General features: G+C 37.8%; 1 non-coding gene across 1 annotated transcript; it reads right to left on the reverse strand.

The window, feature by feature from the left end:
* Nucleotides 1-15019: 15019 nt before the first annotated feature.
* On the reverse strand, nt 15020-15127 carry LOC122028321. The gene has a single exon (XR_006124727.1). It is a non-coding gene; the product is annotated as a small nucleolar RNA R71 (small nucleolar RNA).
* Nucleotides 15128-15384: the final 257 nt, after the last annotated feature.

Below are 15384 nucleotides of genomic sequence, written 5' to 3' on the forward strand. Positions count from 1 at the left end.
TGTGTCAGGCAACCATCTTCAGTGTCTATATAAGGGGACTCACTCGATTGGATTAGGGATCTAGGACCAGATGACTTCTTCCTCCTCCTTAGAGGGGGTTCCCCCCTTAGAGGAAACCCTAGAGCACTTATTTTCATCAACTCTGACGATCCATATTTCCGGTGCAAGGGAACCACTCCTAAGATACCAAAAATCTTCTCCCTAACCATATCTTTGTTGGTAATCTCTATTTTTATATGTATGAATACTTTTATTAGTGTCTTTGGTTTGTAATTTCCTTACAATGGAGTAGTTCTCTTGATTCTAAGATGTAGGGAGTAGCCCTTTTGATATGTGAATATCTTTTCATTTACTTTATATGTTTGCATATTTCTTATCTGATGAAATATATGTTTATGGTCCGGGTCTACGGTATTAACATGATCTTGATGCCAAAATCTTGAGATTTGTATTCCACAAGGGTTTGGGGATGAACCGAAAAGAGAACTCAACCCTCTGACTTGTAGAAAATTGAGATGCAGAGAGTCAGATATGAAAGTGCAACCCAGTATGCCACGAGGAACCCTAAGTTGTCATAGAGCTTAATGGATCAAACCTAATTTGTTGTCACGCAGTAGAAAACATGGTTAATTAGAGGTCTAGAGATCTTGTGATAGAGTCCCCCTAGGTTTCAATCACTAGTTACAATCCTTCCAAAAGTAGACAATGATTAGGGTTGATACACGGTTGTAGAAGTAAAAGTTCACATCGGATACCATAAGATGATCTACCTGCATAAATAACCATTGAGGATAGGAAACTAAATATAGATTAGGTGTTTACTTTGGGTGAAACCAAAGTCCTAAAATTCCATTACCACTGCCTCTTTCTGTGATCTCTCTTCTTTCTAATCTAGATATGTCTATCTTCCTTCTACGATCTCTTTGTCTTATGATTTAGATCACCCCTGCCTTCCTTCTATGATCTCTCTACCTTTTGAGTTAGATCACTCATTGATTCCTACTTTGATCACTCTGCCTTCTCTGCATGATCATCTCTATCTTTCATTGGGATCTTACTGCCTTCTCTCATGATCTAATTGATTTCAACTATTATTTCTTTGCCTTCTTTCGGTGATCTTCTCTACATCTCTCTCTCTCTCTCTCTCTCTCTCTCTCACTCTCTCTCTCTCTCAACTCTAGTTTCTTCCTTGCTCTAGTGACATATATAAATCCTTGATTGTCTAGATAACCTATTTTGCAATTCTTACTAGTACTTGATTTATAGCTCTCGTGGGATCGATATATTTTATTACTTGGAATATCTTCATGCACTTGTGGATTTGCCACACAACAATATCCTAGTTTTAAAATTATCAATCACATACTCAATACCCATTTTATCCCTCCTCTCATTTGGCGAATCAATTGTTATAGTATGTAGTAATAGATTTAGACATACTTTTTTTAAACGATTAAAAATCTTCTTTGATCCAAAATTTGCTACTCTCAGTATGGTCTATCAAATTAATGTTTGAGTGTACAAATATAATTAGGATAACTAGAAGAGCACAAAAGACCTTGTTCTATGTCATTCCGAGCTCTCTAGATCCATCAACCAATTTTAGCCAAAATAAGTTAATGGACCTAGAGAGCTTGGAACGACATGGATCCAAGTCATATGTGTTTGTCTAGTTCTCCTAATTATATCTATATCCTCAAATATCAATTTAGCATACCATATTAGGAGTAATAATTTTTTGAACACAAATTAAATTTTTTAATAAAAAAATGTTTAATTGATTACTAAAGTGTAGCAATTGATTCGATATGTTTCTATGATCATGAACAATAACTTTAATCAATTGTTAAATGTAGCAATCTATTAAAATCTTTTTTTAATGATAAAAAAAAATCTGATTTGTGTTAAAAAATCACTACTCACAATATAGTGCGCCAAATTAATGTTTAAGGGCATGGATATAATCAAGAGAACTAGATGAACACATATGACTTGGTTCCATGTTATTATGAGTTTTTTAAGTCCAAGAGCCAATTTTGGCTGAAATCAACTAATATACTTAGAGAGCTCGAAATGATATGGAATTAAGTCCTATGTATTCGTCTAGTTCTTCTAATTATATCCATATCCTCAAATATCAATTTGACATATTATATTGAGAGTAATAATTTTTTAAACATGAATAAGATTTTTTAATCTATTTCTATAGTGTAGTAATCGATTTGACATGTTTCTAATCATGAATAATAACTTTAATCAATTATTATACTGTAGCAATTGATTTCTTTTTTTTTAATAATTAAAAAATTTCATCCATGTTCAAAAAATCACTGCTCTTAATATAGTTGATCAAATTTATGTTTGAAGACATGGAGATATCAGGAGAACTAGACTAATATATATGATTTGGTTTTATGTCATTATGAGCTCTTTAGGTCCATTAACTAATTTTAATCGATATTGGCAGATGGATCTAGAGAGCCCATAATGACATGTAATCAAGTCCTGTGTGTTCGTCTAGTTCTCCTTATTATATTCATATTCTCAAACATTAATTTGATACACTATATTAAGAGCAATAATTTTTTAAATATGAATCATATTTTTTAATCGATTGTAGCAATCAATTAAAACCTTTTTTAATGATTAAAAAAATCTGATCTATATTTAAAAATTACTACTCTCAATATAGTATGCCAAATTGATATTTGAGATTATGCATATAATCAATAGAACTAGATGAATATATAGGACTTATTTTCATGTCATTTTGAGTTATTTAGGTCCATCAGCCGATTTTGGTCAAAACCATATGATGGACTTAGAGAGTTCGGAATGACATGCATGGAATAAGTGTTGGTGCTAAAAGCACTAGCTAATTAAATTTGTATTTTGATATTGGCAAAGGTTCAAAGTTAAGGGTTATTGTGATCTAATGAAATTAACTAAGTGTGCAGGAAAGTCCTAATTGAGGTTAGGCAAAGAAGTCCTAATCAAGTGGATTCGATAAGAAGTCCTAGTCGAGTGGATTGGATAAAGAAGTTCTACTCGAGTGGACTAGGCAGAAGTCTTGGCAAATGAAGGATATCGGGCAGAAGTCCTAATGGTCTCAAACATTAGACAGGAAGCCTTGAGGGTTACGGACACTAGGTAGAAGTCTATGTGGGTCGAGGATCAGATGTCTAGCGAGAAGTCTCTGTTAGTTAGAGCCCTAGAGTCAATCATATGATGATTGTTGTATGGACTCGATGTATCATATTCCTATATACTAATAAAGGCGTTTCTTTATGATTATTATACTTACTTGTATTGGTGCCAAATAACTAAGTATAATAGCGTCCTTGAGTAGAAGGTTCTTATCTATATCAATTGATTGGTTGAATTGATAGTGAGATGATATAGAGAACACTACTCTTAATCATTCCTAGTCAAATATTAACATTCAGGGATAATGTTAATGCGATGAGACTAGTATGTAGGTCAACTCGATGACTTGATCTCACAAGTCATGGATATAGAGATATCAAGTTGACACATGGGTATGCATTGGAGAATGTATACTGAATGACCCACCATGAGAAAGTATCATGGATCGTTATATGAGTGTCATATACTTTCACATGTTACTATTAGTATAACTATGAGTCCTTGGACCTGAAGTCACCATGGTTCCCTACATAAGGAGTTGCATGCTTTGGCTTCGTCAAACGTCACCCGTAACTGGGTGGACTATAAAGGCAATTACTGGGTGTGTAGCAAATTATGCGGAGGGATGTGAGTGATGTAGATGGGATCTATCCCTCCTATATGATGGGAGTGACATCATGATTTTTGATAGAGTGAGACCACTAAGTGCATGGTCATACCCAAATGAGTCAATATGAGATATTGAGCTCATTTGTTTTGAGTGAGTCTACTTGGAGTTCAAGATATAGATTGATTAGAGAATGACATGATCTATGCCTCAATTGATCAATCTAGATGTCAAGGATAGAAGGACATTGTCAAATATTGTGAGAGTCACAATTAGTAGTCACAAGGTGATGTTGGATCTCAACATTCTTGTAACTTGGGTAATAATGATGTGTTGCTAGATACCGCTCATTACTTATGCTTCTAAATGGGTTTAGGAGCATTGCCAACGTTACAAGAATCTATATGGTCACACACAAAGGGCAATTAGATGGAGAATAGGTTCATATGATGAACCAAGAGGATTAGGTTTATATGATGAACCAAATTGGATTAAGAGTAATCCAAATTAGACTAATTGAGTTAGACTCAATTTGATTCATGTGTTGAATGAGTCTAATTTAGATTATGACTCATTGAATCAATTTAATTCAATGAATAGAGATTCATTAAATCAAATTTACTTGAATCAATGGTTAGATTTGATCAACTATGGGAGATAAATGAGTCAAGTTTGACTTGACTTGAGAGGGAAGATGAAGGGTCAAGTTTGACTTGACCAAATGCCACCTCATTTGTGACTTGGCATGGGCCGACCAATGATGGTGTTCCACATCATCAAGGCCACATCATTGTGTGCCACCTCATGAGGAAGACCAAGATCCATGACTCTTGGTATTACATGGAGGTTTAAAACCCCTCCATTAAGTGGCCGACCACATGAGTGAGGCATTAAGCAATTTGTGTGCTAATTCAAGTCTTCTTCTTCCTTTCTACATTATCTTCTCCCTCTCATCCTCCATTGCCGAGACCACCAAGAGTGCTAACACACTCTAAGTGGTTGTTCTCCACCTTTTATCCGCATGGATACTTGTAGAGGAGTGTTCACTTGACACTCTACGAGATCCGGCAACTTTTGGACGAGCGGGATAAGCGAAGGGTTTTTAACAAAGGTATAATCTCTACCATGTAGATCTAGTGTAGATCTAGGAGAAAACTATGTATATATAAATTTTATCTTCGCACGGATCTGTGGCAAGAACTTCGGGGTTTCCGCAACGTAAAAAGTGATTTTTACGGCTCGAAAGTTCCTACAGTGGTATCAGAGCCACGTGCGAAGCATATACTAGTTTTATTTGCATTTTTATATAAAATTTGCAAATATATAAATTTCTATAAATTTACTAAATTTTAACATTTTTATGAGTATATTTCTCTTTGGGGCAAAACAACAAGTGTATAGTCACTTGGAGGTTTCGGTCACTAAGAGAAAATCTTTGCAAACGAGTTGGTCTCGACCAAATCGGTGATCTAAATGATTTTAGGTACTGTAAGGTCTATGTAACACTCACAAAAATTAATTTTGTGAGTAGGGGTGCTGCTCCTAACCTCGCAAGGGGAGTTGTTACTTGACCTTGACCGAAAAATCAACAAACTAGACCGCCGCGAAGTTGCGGCTCATAAAGGGTTGTTAGAATAGCAGTAAATTTATGAAAATTTATGAAAAATGTATATTTTGAATATGTGTGTGATGTGTTCATGGTTATGTCCCAAAGACCCAATATGATTGGAAATTATGTGTTGTGATTCATAATACGGCCTGCGAGCCATCATTTGGTTGTGAGTGTTGTATTTTGTTACACGACCTGTGTGTCGTGCCCTCCTTCTTTTATATTCCTGTTGTAAAATAGTTTTAGACTCGAATGTAACTAGAGTTTCACTTTTGTAATGTACAATTGAAGATGGAGTTACAAGAAGGAAGCCGACAACACAAGGTGGTCAAATGAAGACCTTAGAGAAGGTGCTATCCCTAGGTTGACCATTCGATCTTCTCTTTGGCTAGAGAGGATCGTAGTAGGGCCATAACCATGTCACATTATCTTGAATTCTTTGTGTGTATGTGATGCATGCTAATGTAGGGTAATTAGTGCCTTAATGCATATATGATACGAATTCACGATTAGATTAGATCTTAATCAAGTCAACTCGAAATGCTTACCATGTTTTGATACCCATCACTACCTCAATCATTTTTTGTTGTTGAATCTGCCAAAGCAGAGCAACACATATTATCTTGGTAGGGTGCGGAGGGACAATCTTGGTCCCGCCTATCAAAGCTTGGGTGAGTACAAACTCAATTAGATTGAGTATAACTAGTTAACTCTATTTTACCGGGTATAACTATAGGCATTTTCCAACGGTTGGAAGATAGGATACAAATCACATTTATACTAAATCTTGGGCGATTTAGCCAAAGCTAACTCAAGTTTTAGTATAAATGAGGATCTTGATCCTATAAACAAGAGTTGCATAGAGATGTAATTGATAATTCGTTATCTACCAATCATACTAAGTCTTGAGCGATTTAGCCAAAGCTAACTCAAGTCATAGTATGATGTGGATCTTATCACATGAGAATTATAGCTAATTGGTAAGAATATAGTAGTATGGTTTGACCACATCTATGACTTGATTATACAAAAGCCCTATAATTCAGTGGGAGCATCATTTAGTTAAATGCCTAATTAAATGATAAATGGAATATGATATTTACTTTCTACATTATTTCTGTTGTAGATTGCCATGTCGACAAACACGAATACTTTCTCCCTGCGTTCTGTCCTTGATAAGGACAAGCTCAATGGAGCTAATTTCCTGGACTGCTACAGGAATATGAGAATTATTCTCACACAAGAAAGAAAACTGTATGTCCTGGAGCAACCCATTCCCGAGGCACCTCCTGCCACTGCCACGCGAGCTGGCCGAGATGCTTATAAGAAGTATCAAGATGATGCATTAGATGTGTCATGCCTCATGCTCGCGACCATGAACTCTGAGCTTCAGAAGCAACACGAGTTGATGTCTGCTTATGATATGGTTGAACATCTTCGTCAGCTATATCAAGGACAAGCAAGGCACGAGAGATTCGAGATCTCCAAGGCACTGTTTCAGTGCAAGATGCAAGATGGGACTCCCGTAGGTCCATATGTGCTCAAGATGATTGGGTACATAGAAAACCTACAGAGGCTGGGATTCCCACTTGGCCAAGAACTGGCCACTGACTTGATCTTGCAATCCTTGCTAGAGAGCTACAACCAATTTGTCATGAATTACAACATGAACGAAATTGACAAGTCACTGCCTGAGTTGCTAAGCATATTAAGAACTGCTGAGCTCAACCTTAAGAAGGTAAAGCCCAACTCCATTTTGATGGTGCAAAAGCATAAAGGCAAGGGCAAGCTTAAAGGTAAGGGAAAGTCCCAAACCAAGGGCAAAGGCAAGGTAATGAAACCTAAAGGAGGAGTTGCCAAGGATGCTACCTGCTTCCACTGCGGTCAGACCGGGCACTGGAAGAGGAACTACAAAGGATACCTAGAAGATCTTAAGAAGAAGAGGAGTGAGACTTCTACTTCAGGTATATATGTTATAGAAGTCAATCTATCTATTTCTGCATCGTGGGTATTAGATACTTGATGTGCTTCTCACATTTGTACTAATATGCAGGCGCTGAGAAATAGCAGGGCATTGACGAAGGGCGAGGTGGACCTACGAGTAGGCAATGGCGCACGGGTTGCTACTGTTACTGTAGAAACTTACTATCTATCTCTGCCCTCTGAGCTTGTACTAGAATTAGATGAATGTTGTTATGTGCCTGGTCTTACAAAGAATATCATTTTAGTATCTTGTTTAGACAAGAAAGGCTTTTCGTTTATTTAAACGATATGTTTTATTGTAGTGCACCTCTGATAAACGGACTCTACATTCTAGACTTAGAGAAGCCCTTCTATAACATAAATACCAAAAGGTTCAAGTCAAATGATATGAACAGAACCTATCTCTGACATTGTCGCTTAGGTCATATAAATGAGAATCGCTTATCCCAGCTCCATAAAGATGGTTTGCTGGACTCATTTGATTTTGAATCATATGAGACATGCAAGTCATGCCTACTGGGTAAGATGACCAAGACTCCCTTTAGTGGACACAACGAAAGAGTGACTGACTTGTTAGGACTTATACATAGTGATGTATGTGGCCCTTTCAATGTCACTGCCAGAGGTGGTTATATGTACTTCATTACATTTACTGATGACTTCAGTAGATATGGTTATGTGTATCTGATGACACATAAGTCACAATCCTTTGAAAAGTTCAAAGAATTCAAGAATGAAGTACAAAATCAGCTAGGCAAGAGTATTAAGATACTTCGATCAGATCGAGGTGGGGAATACCTTAGCCATGAGTTTCGTCACTATCTAGCTGAGTGTGGGATTCTATCCCAACTCACTCCTCCTGGAACACCACAGTGGAATGGTGTATCCGAAAGGAGGAATCGTACCCTATTAGATATGATACGATCCATGATGAGTCACACAGATCTTCCTATATCCTTTTGGGGATATGCTCTAGATACAGCAGCCTTCACACTTAACCGTGTTCCATCCAAAGCTGTGATAAAGACACCATATAAGATATGGACTAGGAGAGATGCCCAGATGTCTTTTATGAGGATTTGGGGTTGTGAGGCTTACGTTCGACGTCAAGTCTTAGACAAACTGGGACCCAAATCCGACAAGTACTATTTTATAGGATATCCCAAGGAAACAAAGGGATATTACTTCTACATTCCCAGTTAACACAAAGTTTTTGTGGCTAAGACTGGGGTATTTCTAGAAAAGGACTTTGTTTTTAGAAAAACTAGTGGGAGTACGTTCGATGTTGAAGAAGTTCAAGATATGGACCATAACACTGAAGCCTTGATGGAAGTTGAACTGGAACCACAAAGTGTTGAGGATGATGAGATTGTTCCACAAGGAGTTGAGGAACAACAACCAATTCAAGTAGACCTACCTCTTCGCAGGTCTGATAGGGTACGTCGTCAGCTTGAGAGATACTCATTTCTCTTGTTTGACCATGATGATGTTATGCTCGTTGAGAATGAGCCTACCGCCTATCAGGAGGCTTTGATGAGACCAGATTCTGAGTCATGGCTAGAGGCCATGAGATCCGAGATGGAATCCATGTACACTAACCAAGTATGGACTTTGGTTGATCCACCTGAAGGCGTCAAGCCCATTGGGTGTAAGTGAGTCTTTAAGAGAAAGACTTACATAGATGGACTTATCTATAAGGGTCGTTTAGTAGCTAAAGGTTTCAAGCAAATTCATGGTATTGACTATGATGAAACCTTTTCTCCAGTAGCAATGTTTAAGTCCATTCGGATCATGCTTGCTATTGCAGCATACCACGATTATGAGATCTGGCAAATGGATGTCAAAACCGTGTTTCTGAATGGAAACTTGCTCGAGGATGTGTACATAACACAACCTGAGGGTTTTGTAGATCCACTGCATACTGCCAGAGTATGCAAGCTACATAAGTTCATTTATGGACTAAAGCAAGCTTCTCAGAGCTGGAATCTTCGATTCGATGATGCAATCAAACAGTTTGGTTTCATCAAGAATAAAGATGAATCCTGTGTCTACAAGAAGGTTATTGGGAACACAATTATCTTCCTTGTATTATATGTGGATGACATACTACTCATTGGAAATGATATCCCTTTGCTGCAGTCTGTAAAGACTTGGCTGGGGAATTATTTCTCAATGAAGGACTTAGGTGAAGCAACCTGCATTCTAGGCATAAAGATCTATAGAGATAGATTTAAGAGATTGCTTGGCCTAAGTCAGAGTACATATATTGACAAGGGATTACTATGGTTTGCCATGTAGAATTCCAAGAAAGGATTTCTGTCAATGTCACATGGTGTGAGTCTTTCAAAGACTCAAAGTTCCTCTTCTAGAGAGGAGAGAGACCACATGGATAAGATCCCTTATGCTTCAGCCATAGGATCTATCATGTATGCCATGCTATGTACTCGTCTTGATGTCTCGTATGCTTTGAGCATGACGAGCAGATACTAGTCAGATCCAGGTGAGCATCATTGGATAGCGGTCAAGAATATTCTTAAATACTTGAGAAGGACTAAAGAATATTTCTTGATATATGGAGGCGATGATGAGCTAGCTGTAAAGGGTTACAGTGATGCTAGTTTCTAAATTGACCAGGATGATTATAGATCACAGTCTGGGTTCATGTTTTGCTTGAATGGTGGTGCTGTGAGCTGGAAGAGTTCGAAGTAGGACACAGTTGCTGATTCTACAACAGAGGCCGAGTATATTGTTGCATCAGAAGTAGCAAAGGAGGCAGTTTGGATCTGCAAGTTCATTACTGAGCTTAGGGTGGTTCCTAGCATAGCCGATCCTATAGAGCTCTATTGTAACAACAATGGAGCAATTGCACAGGCTAAGGAACTTCGCTCACACTAGCGGACCAAACACATACTACGGCGCTTCCATCTTATTCGAGAGATCATCGATAGAGGAGATGTGAAGATTTGCAGAGTACCCACAGAGGCTAACGTCGCTGATCCCTTGACCAAGGCTTTGTCACAGAGAAAGCATGATGGTCACACTAGGTCATTAGGCCTTAGAGCCTACACTGATTGACACTAGTGCTAGTGGGAGATTGCTAGTTAGAGCCCTAGAGCTAATCATATGATGATTGTCGTATGGACTCGATGTATCATATTTCTATATACTAATAAAGGTGTTTCTTTATGGTTATTATCCTTACTTGTATTGGTGCTAAATAACTAAGTATTATAGCGTCCTTGAGTAGAAGGTTCTTATCTATATCAATCGATTGGTTGAATTGATAGTGAGATGATATAGAGAATACTATTCTTAATCATTCCTAGTAAAATATTAACATTCAGGGACAATGTTAATGCGATGAGATTAGCATGTAGGTCAACTCGATGACTTGATCTCACAAGTCATGGATATAGAGATATCAAGTTGATACATGGGTATGCATTGGAGAATGTATACTGAATGACCCACCATGAGAAAGTATCATGGATCGTTATATGAGTGTCATATACTTTCTCATGTGACTATTAGTATGACTATGAGTCCTTGGACCTGAAGTCACCATGGTTCCCTACATAAGGAGTTGCATGCTTTGGCTTCGTCAAACGTCACCCATAACTGGGTGGACTATAAAGGCGATTACTGGGTGTGTAGCAAATTATGCGGAGGGATGTGAGTGATGTAGATGGGATCTATCCCTCCTATATGACGGGAGTGACATCATGATTCTTGATAGAGTGAGACCACTAAGTGCATGGCCATGCCCAAATGAGTTAATATGAGATATTGAGCTCATTTGTTTAGAGTGAGTCTACTTGGAGTTCAAGATATAAATTGATTAGAAGATGGCACGGTCTATGCCTCAATTGATCAACCTAGATGTCAAGGATAGAAGGGCATTGCCACATATTGTGAGAGTCACGATTAGTAGTCACAAGGTGTTGTTGGATCTCAACATTCTTGTAATTTGGGTAGTAATGATGTGTTGCTAGATACCGCTCATTACTTATGCTTCTAAATGAGTTTAGGAGCATTGCCAACATTACAAGAACCTATAGGGTCACACACAAAAGGCAATTAGATGGAGAATAGGTTCATATGATGAACCAAGAGGATTAGGTTCATATGATGAACCAAATTGGATTAAGTGTAATCCAAATTAGACTAATTGAGTTGGACTCAATTTGATTCATGTGTTGAATGAGTCTAATTTAGATTATGACTCATTGAATCAATTTAATTTAATGAATAGAGATTCATTAAATTAAATTGACTTGAATCAATGGTTAGATTTGATCAACCATGGGAGATAAATGGGTCAAGTTTGACTTGACTTGAGAGGGAAGATGAAGGGTCAAGTTTGACTTAACCAAATGCCACCTCATTGTGACTTGGCATGGGCCAGCCAATGATGGTGTTCCACATCATCAAAGCCACATCATTGTGTGTCACCTCATGAGGAAGACCAAGAACCATGACTCTTTGTATTAGATGGAGGTTTAAAACCCCTCCATTAAGTGGATGGCCACATGAGTGAGGCATTAAGCAATTTGTGTGCTAATTCAAGCCTTCTTCTTCCTCTCTACATTCTCTTCTCCCTCTCATCCTCCATTGCCGAGACCACCAAGAGTGCTAGCACACTCTAAGTGGTTTTTCTCCACCTTTTGTCCGTGTGGATACTTGTAGAGGAGTGTTCACTTGACACTCTACGAGATCTGACAACTTTTGGATGAGCGGGATAAGCGAAGGGCTTCGCAACAAAGGTATAATCTCTACCATGTAGATCTAGTGTATATCTAGGAGAAAACTATGTATATGTAAATTTTTATCTTCGCACGGATCTGTGGCAAGAACTTCGGGGTTTCCGCAACGCAAAAAGAGGTTTTGCGGCTCGAAATTTCCTACAGTCTCGAAGGTCAAGATCGGACGTTGAGTAAAATTCCAAACAGGTCAGGGGAACCGAATGTTTGGCAACAAGTAAACTCTATTGAGAGGAGTAGGTGAGGATGTATTCCTCGTTAAGGAAACACTAGGCATTGATCAGACCTAGGATTTCTGTGAAATCCAAAAGTCAGGATTGCATATTCCCAAGACTATCTAAATATTTTATACGTATATTTCATATTATGTTTGTTGTACTAACTCTGTGATGTAGGAAATCAAAGCTGAATTTAAGGTATTCCAGGCGCCCGGAGATTCGAGAGGCTAGAAAGGATCTAGGTGCATGGAATGACCTGAATCTAGCCACGCAAGCAGTTGAGTTGACATACTCTAGTGATGTGCATAGATTATATACATCTTTAGGCATTGTTTAACACACATCTACTTGTATTTCATGCATATAATCTATGTTTATTACACCCTATTTCATTATAATATTATATTTCCATTTCTTTTAGTTCGGAGATCTTCTCTTATGCATTTTGTGATGACAGGAATGCTTTTGGAGTGGAAATGGAGCGGAAACATGCTAAGAAGAAGCATGTGGAGAATAGAGCAGAGCAGGGTTATGCCTCTTGGCATGGCCGTGCTTCTTACCCCAAGTGCAACCAGAATATGGTCGTGCCCCCAGGCATGGCCGTGTGGCAATTCTCGTGGTCGACAACTTCAGGGCGTGTAGATCTACAAGGTCGTGTGGTTTCTCTAAAGCTCAATTAGAGCAGGGTCATGCCTTTTGGCACAACCATGTCTTACATCTAGAGACTATCTTCACTTAGGCCATATGGATTCGACATAGTTGTGCACCAGTTCCATCAGCCAACAGGCTTTGGCCCTGCCCAAGGGGCACGACCGTGGCATGACCCATGGCAGGGGCCATGCCAACCCTATTTAAGGGGATTTTTCTCCCCTTTTCAGGAATCTTAGGGATTGGGGACTTCATCCCTCTCCTTAGTGAAGGGTTCTCCCCTCTGGGGGAGGCCCTAAAACTCTTCTTCTTTAAGATCCATCCATCTCCGGAGCAAGGGAGCACTTTCAAGGATGCTATCAAAGATAACCATCTCATCTCTCTATCTCCATGTATTGAGTTATAGTTTGCTTCTTTCTTCATCTTTGGATTGTAATCCCTTGTGATAGAGTAGATTCTCTAGATCTAGGATGTAGGAAGTAGTGATGTTATGATGTTGATGTATGAACTATGTTTATAGATATTTTCCTATGCAATGATATGTTTACTACTTGTTCTATTGTGTTATGCCTTTTATGTATTTGATAAAATGTGTGAATGGTGTAAACATGTAGATATGTGGGATTTTGTCTTTATGTTAAGGTTACTACTAGACTGGATAACCGGAGGATTCTTAATGACAAAGGATACTCATTCAACCAGACATATTATGCCCTTAGTGATAGAGGACATCAATTCTTTTTCACTTTCTGGAGTCAAAAGATCATAACATAGGGACTAATCCTTAAGGGGTTGGTCACCATGTAGAGGAGGTGCCATGGATTGTGAAATTATAGGACCCGGTGATAGGGGGTATCCCTTACTTTCTACGATATGTCCTTGAAACGGGGATCAATGCCGTATTAGGGAGTTTAATTAGAGTTTCAAGAGTTTTTCCTAAATTAATGTTAGAAGGTGACTTATGTAATCTAGGAATGGACCAAGGGGTCCTAGTGACAAGGGATTCCCTCTTAACCAGACTTTCTAGGTTACCTCTTTACTTAATGACATTAGAACTTGTGGTAAATTTTTCGATGTAACCATCGTGAGGGTTGTGCTAGACTCTAGTTAGAATCCCTACATGAGTGTAAGCATGAAGTTAGATATATAAACAATGCATAGGAACATTAACTAGAATAGTAATGAAACCGAAATCCTGGCATCTATCATTCACCATCCACCTTCTTCTCTACTCTCTATTCCCTCTCCTTCTTTCAATCTTTCTCGTTAGTTCACAAGCACCAAACCCAACTTTCGATCATCTAGATAACTTACTTTGCGACATCTCTAGTGCTTAATCAACAGTCCATGTGGGTTCGATAATCTTTTATATTACTGATAACGTAGCCGTGTACTTATAGTTCGTAACAAGTTTTTGGCGTCCTTGCCTAGGACTATTCACATTAATATTAGTTGATTAATATATGAATTACTCTAAACATGTTAATAGTTATTTTTACTTGTTTATTTTTATTTCCGCACAATTCTTTTTTGCAATTTAAATTCTGCATTTACTTTTTGTTTTTAGTTTAAAGTTTAGTTTTTTCTTTTCTTAATTTTTGTATTTTCTTTCTTGCTCTTAATTCTATATTTTTATTTTTTATTATAATTTTTTTAGATATCTATGAGCACTAACGTGTCAAGCAGACCTTTGAGAGAATATTCTGAACCTATTTATGCAAGATTTATCTCTCCCATTATGCAACCTCATATCGAAGTAAAAACTTTTCAACTAAATCCAGAATTAATCACCATGATATAAGGTCACAAATTTGGAGGAAAAATATCAGAAAACCCATACTTTCACCTTGAAGAATTCGTAGAACTTTATAATATAGTAAACTGTGAGGGAGTCTTAGCAGATGTCATTCGATTGATGATATTTTCTTTCAGTATCAAGGATAGAGCAAAGGCTTGGTTTTATTCTCTTCATCCTCAAAGCATTACAAGTTGGAAATAATTGGAGCATTGATTTTTGAATCATTTTTTTCTCTCCAAGCAGAAAAGTTTACTTAAGGAATAACATCACACACTTTGCTCAGATAGATGGAGAATTACTATTTAAAGTATGGGACAGATTCAAGAGTTTGTTAAGACAGTGTCCCCATCATGGTTTAGAAAAATATCTGACTCTTCACATATTCTATGGGGGTATTTCTTTCTCAGATAAGTATTTATTAGATTCATTAGCTGGAGGTTCTTTTATGAATAAAAGTGTGGATGAAATATTCACATTAATTAATCAAATGCCATTGAACCTTCATGAATGGTCAGATAAAAGTTGGATGGAATTTTTCCCAAGAACTTTAGAAGTGCAAGCCATGAAGGCAAATGAGCTTGCCAAACAAAATACAGTTCAACCATCCAAGAGTT

The sequence above is a fragment of the Zingiber officinale genome, chromosome 10A (genome assembly GCF_018446385.1).
Source record: "Zingiber officinale cultivar Zhangliang chromosome 10A, Zo_v1.1, whole genome shotgun sequence".
NCBI lineage: Eukaryota > Viridiplantae > Streptophyta > Magnoliopsida > Zingiberales > Zingiberaceae > Zingiber > Zingiber officinale.